The following is a 6,206-nucleotide window of genomic DNA, read 5'->3' on the forward strand; positions in this document are numbered from 1 at the left end:
GCTTTGAAAGCATTGACATTCTTTAGACGATGGATGGTGACAATGAGATATTTTAATGAAGCTTTTTATATCATTCACAAGTTCATTTTGGTATTCTGCACCAATTCATCTAGATAACTCTTTAGTGAGAACCGTATAAATTCCAGCAAAGTCTTTTAAAATATAATTCCAATCGTATCTCTTTTATGATACTATTGAATATTCCAATCTTGATATATATTATAATTATTGAAATACCATCATCCTCATCAATTATACTTAAGAAACTAAATTATACTCTTTTGATATGTCAATCCTGGTGAAAACCATTTACAGATTATTGGAATGTGACCTAATGATAAGATATTTAAACAAATTGAAAGTTCTTGCCACATGTCAATCCATATACACATCATAATCGCCTCCATGTGCCCAATTTTGAGTTTTGAAGCTTATTTGTTTGAGAGAACATTTATTATTAATTTTTAACCATTAGTGAAAAAAAAAAGATTCTTCCCGTTGAGTTTAGGAAAAAGGTCGGAAACGAATAAAAGAAGTTTGGATGGCAGTGAGACTTCATAGAGAAATGGCATCTATAAAACCCCTGACCTTCCTCCAAGTTTTATGACACAAGAGTCAACTGAATCTCATGAATCGTGCCCAAGAGTCATCTGAATCTCTGAGGTTCGCTCTTGCCTTAATCTTTTCAATAACAATTAAGAGTTGGCTATTGAAATTTCTGTCCTATTCCTCTATGTTTTCATATAGAGTGGCTTCAAAATCCACTTGGTCATTTGTATTCATGCTAAGAATTAATGCTTGTCTTGCCTGAATCAAATGATCCTTGCCAAGTGATCTTTATATTCTTATCTAGCATATGTTGATTAATATGGAACTTTTTTGTTTAGAGACTAATGCTTGCTTGATTCAATAGGTTTTTTTATGTTAACTATTAATTTGTATAATTTTTTTTAGTTATATGCCTTGATATCATCAATTAGACAGTTTGTTGTTTAGTTGAGCGTCACAGTGTGTTAAAGTATTTGACCTAAACTTGGAAAGGATCTATCAGTCGTCTAAGCTAGTTTATTGGTTTCCTTTGGCTTTATTGGTACTTAAATTGCTTTCAAGAAGATGAACATGCCAGATAGTATTCCTTCGCATGACTTAGTCTTATTGCAAAGTCAAATTTCTTGACAGAGAATTGAACGTGCCTTTGATATTCTTTTATATTAACTAATTTTAAATTAAAATGGTCTTTTTAAGTCAAAAAATAAACGTGTTCTGGTCTCTAACATATTTAAAGACTTATAATGCAGTGAATTGTTTTTGTAAATTGCAGGCATAAGTCTGCAGCATGTTTTAGACAATTTAATAAAGTGGAGCATTTAGTTGAGCACATCAAAACTGTGAGAAATATTAAAAATTTCAATCAGAAAAACAATCCTAAATCTAAAATTCTGCTCAGCAACAACTATTACCGAAATTTGCTCGGTAACTTAAGAAACGAGTGGCAAGAGAGTTTACCGAGTGAGCTCGGTAAATGAAGGGCAAACAACTCAGTAGCCAAAGGATACCGAGTGAGCTCAGTAAACACACAACTCGGTAACCAAAGGATACTGAGTGAGCTCGATAGTGTGAATATCGAGTGAACTCGGTAACCATAGGAAGGTGGAGCTCGGTAGAAGAAAGCACCGAGTGAGGTCGGTAGCCATTGCTGGGAGGAGCTTGGTAGAAGACATTACCGAGTGAGATTGGTTTGAACTGCAAATGACTTCCACCGAAGACAATATAGAGTGCAGACTTATGATGTGAATATGTTCACCATTAAAACCAAAGACCCAAAGCTTGAAATATTCAACAATAAACTTCACAAATGCAGTGAACAAGAAGCAATGGAATCATGAATGCCTGCTTGCTTACTATTCAACTTAGATTCAAACTATTACAAAATCTGGGAGCATTCGGCTTCAACCAGAAAACCCTAAACTGGTAAAACTTGAACAACTTCAATATTTAGAAAATTTAAACTTGCAGCTCAAATGGCTACATACAGTAATGCTTGGAGCAATCACTGCTTCAACAAGACGAATGAAACAATAAAACATTCAACTTATAGAATGATCAAGAAGAAACATATGCAACTGTAGGCACGAAATGAACTTCCTTTTCTCTGCACTCTGATGTCTGGATCTGCTAATCACTTCTCTCTTCTTCCTTCTCTGCAACTTCTTATCTACTCTTCTTCTCACTGGTCGAATGAATCTGATCATTCCTTTTGTTATACTTGCAAAATTGTTTCCTCCCATTTCTGAATTCAAAAAATTTCACCTACCATGCAATAAATTCATTTGATCATTCTACAAGCCATCAGGGAGGTAGGTGGACATTTGGCTCCAAGGAAAAACGACCAACCACAATTAATATTCCAACAAAAACTTCATATCACTCTTCACATGAACCGATTTGTGATATTTGCAAAAAGCATTGTAGGTTCTACGACTCATTAAGGGAGCATTTGATTGGTAGTTTTTCTTAAACATTTCTCATCATGTTATCCTTAAGTTTAGCCTTTTTTCTGTGAAAGAAAACACAAGGGCAAAAGCTAGAATCTACAAATGTAGGGCTTATAAAGTACCACTGAGATTTAGGGTTTTATAATCGGTATCATATATTGAACATTCACTAATTTTATGTATTTAATATATGGTGTTGAATTGATTCTGATCAGGTCCTTTACCCAAAGCTGAGTGTGCTAAACAGTTCAGTGAAAGGGGATGCAGTCTTTGTCTCAAAATTTTCCCCAGTTTACAACAACTCAATTATCACCAAGCAACTTGTCAATCCTTGCCTCCTGTAAGTTCTTAACATATTTGCACCTATTTTCTTTTGATCCAAATGTTATCAATTGTCTTCATTAAGAGATAACGGCTAAAAATGTATAATCCTTTATTTTTGACTTTATTTTACAATGAATAATGCCCTAATTTCTGCTGATCAGTTTTTTTCCCCAAAGGAATCACTTTGTCATAATTTCTTGGTCCATACAGAATGGTGGGGGGCGATTATCCCTTGTGAATAAGATAGTCCAAGCAGAAAATAAGAAGATACAAGGTGAAAGTTCAAATAAAGGAAATATTTCTGCTATTGCAATGGATTGTGAGATGGTGGGTGGTGGTCAGGATGGGTCTCTAGACCTTTGTGCGCGAGTTTGCTTGGTGGATGACGAAGAAAAAGTGGTCTTCCATTGTTATGTCAAGCCACCAATTCCAATCACAGATTACAGGTAATAAATTGTTATGTCAAGCCACCAATTCCAATCACAGATTGTGGCAATAGTTTGCTACTACTATATGCATTTATTATTTAAAATGGTGGGTTAATGTTTGTAGATATGATATAACTGGCATCAAACCAGAACACCTCATGGATGCCATGCCGCTTAAGCAAGTGCAAGAAAAAATTCAGCAAATTTTATATAATGGAGAAGCAATTTGGCGAATTCGTTTAAAAGGAGGAAGAGCCAAAGTTCTTGTAGGGCATGGCTTAGATCATGACTTGCAGTGCTTAAATTTTGATTATCTTATGAACTAATGAGTATCAAATTAAGAATATAACTTAACATTTTATGCGTGTTCGTTTCTCAGGGACACTGCTAAGTACATTCCACTACTAAAGAGTAGCAAAGCCAGTAATTCACTCAAGTATCTCACTCAATCATTCCTAAGGTAATTGCTTCTGCACCTTATATATTGGTTGTTATGTGGCAAATAATATATTAAACTATATTGATGGGGATATTAATCTTTAATGATGTTTTAGGAGTTTCACAGACTAGCTTAAATTTTATGCTCTAGAATCAATCGATTAAAAATATCTACCAAATTGTGTCTGATAATACCATATTGGTTACCTTGGTTAAATTTTTTTTAATGTAATTTATATAGTTTAGTTATAGTTTTAGTGCTACGTGTAGTTTTTTGTAAATCATTTCAAAACGGTACAGACTTCATATAAGATTGTTCACTGGTATTATGGGTAAAGTTATATTTTTAAAATAGTTAATTTTTTCTTATTCATAAATGAAGGTATCATAGAATGAGTGATCAAAATACATTTGTCTGTTTTTCATAGGTATAAGACCTAGAGCGCCACTCATGACCCTTATGAAGATAAATGCAATAGATTAACAGACTTAAAATATAATATTTTGACTTAATATATCAATTATCTTAGTTTTCTTCATTACATTTATGTCATTTACATGGCCTTAATTTTAAGGTATACTATTATAAAAGTAAGTAGTTTGTGTAAATGAATTCTCAATTCGGCCACAGCCTTTGTAAGACTAGTGGTCGTGAGTATTTTGGGCTTATGCTATTGTTGGAAAAACTGAATTTTCTTTAAAGTCCTAAAAAATTGAGGATTGAACTCATTCAGCCAATTAGGTATAGATCTGTTAGATGAGTGATTAATCTATTTTTATGTTCTGCCAGATATAAGATTCAGAATGGTACTCATGACCCATATGAAGATTCTGTGTCAGCAATGTGTATTTACAAGAAAATGAGAAATCAAGATCATTCCCAGACCGTTTCCTTTAGTCTAGGTGAATTTCTTACTGAGAATATGGTGTATGCAAGAATGAAATAGAAAGATCTGGTCAAATTAAGCCCCGAAACTCTACTTCATATTTCGCAATCCGATTTCTACTGTTGGTTCATGGATTCCACTTCATAAGCAACTTAATGTGAGAAATCACTTGAATCACTTTGACTAGGCTTTCATGATAGTAGATAAAATGCATTTATTATGTAACCACATTACTTTTATGCCTCAAATAGATGATAGTGTTGGATAGGAAATAAATCATTTAGAGCATTTCGAAGTAATTATAAGTTGAGTCATTTTGCATTGTTATGCTATCTCAGATTATCCATCTATATATTTTGCATATATTTGTATGTAACTGCTGATCTTACCAAAATTGAAAATTTAATATAAAGATTTTCAACCACAGATAGTTGTTGCATAGTTTTGATGATCGAAATAGTTGCTTGTTTCAAAGTCAAATGTTCTCAAGTCTCCCCTATTTTCAACAATTACAAGTTCCTGTATTGATCACTTGGCAATAATGATTTTCTGTGAGAAATAATTGGAATATTCATGAACTTTTCGCTTTACCAATTACCATCTATCTCTTCTCAAAATCATCACGCTTATCAATATATCAATGATAGGCTCATCATGTCTTGAAGATGAAGGCCCCATCTCAAAATTATCTTATCAGCCTTATCAATTGTTATTACTAAAGGCTTGTGTTCATTGATCACTTCTCTTATTTTAACCTATGACATAGTATCTTCTTTCTACTTCTTTTCCTCATTTCACTTTTTCTTTTTCTTCTTCTTCTTCCTAATTGTCAACAATATCTTATGCCTCAAACATAATTTGGCTATTCTCTTCATTAGAAATAAAAAACTTAATCACAAAACTATTTGCCTCCTCCTCCTTAGATGGTTCCAAGGTAATTGGTACACTAGAGACAAAGATGTCTAGTTGTTCTAATATACTAAACAACTTATTTCCATCCTCTATACCATCTACACACTCTTCTATGAATTCCACTAGCTATTCTCCAAGTGTGATTCCTTTCAGTCTTGGTGTAGGTGCTGGTACACCTTATAGTTTGTATCCATCAAAACTATAGAGATTGCTTCCTCTGTTTCCTCACTAACTCATCATACATGCCTATCATTAGGTTTATAATTCTCATCATTGATCTTATATTTTCTTTTTCTATGTTCAATATGTTATGCATCTCATTTAATACAATTAGAGTATAAAGATCATTAAGTGCTTTCTCTTTAATCGTCTTATCCACCTCTAAAGCTTTTGTCTTTTAAAACCATCTTCAAACTGGCAGTGGCTCCATCAAACAAATTTATGAAAATTCACCTCTCCATGTATAATGGTAGGGAAAGCATGGTTTTAGTAGCGAAAAAAAAAATAGATTATCATACTCCAAAGAAAATGTAGTCTATTACACAATAAAAGGACAAAGGTGGAAATGAAGAATCAAACCAGATCTTAGGCCCATGCCTCTAGTAATAATGTTCTTGAGCACAATAATGGCAGGTTGTAAATCATCTCACTATGCGATTACTAAGCATTGCCTTCTTGTAGCAAAATTTGTGCATTGTTACTTTGAAAACTTCTTCTTCCAT

At 33.2% G+C, this 6,206-nt stretch overlaps 1 pseudogene; it reads left to right on the plus strand.

The window, feature by feature from the left end:
* The first annotated feature begins 628 nt into the window (after positions 1-628).
* Positions 629-4,719, plus strand: LOC149561890 (RNA exonuclease 4-like; annotated as a pseudogene).
* Positions 4,720-6,206: the final 1,487 nt, after the last annotated feature.

The sequence above is a fragment of the Cupressus sempervirens genome, chromosome 4 (assembly GCF_028749045.1).
Source record: "Cupressus sempervirens isolate cs-2001-9-10 chromosome 4, ASM2874904v1, whole genome shotgun sequence".
Lineage (NCBI taxonomy): Eukaryota > Viridiplantae > Streptophyta > Pinopsida > Cupressales > Cupressaceae > Cupressus > Cupressus sempervirens.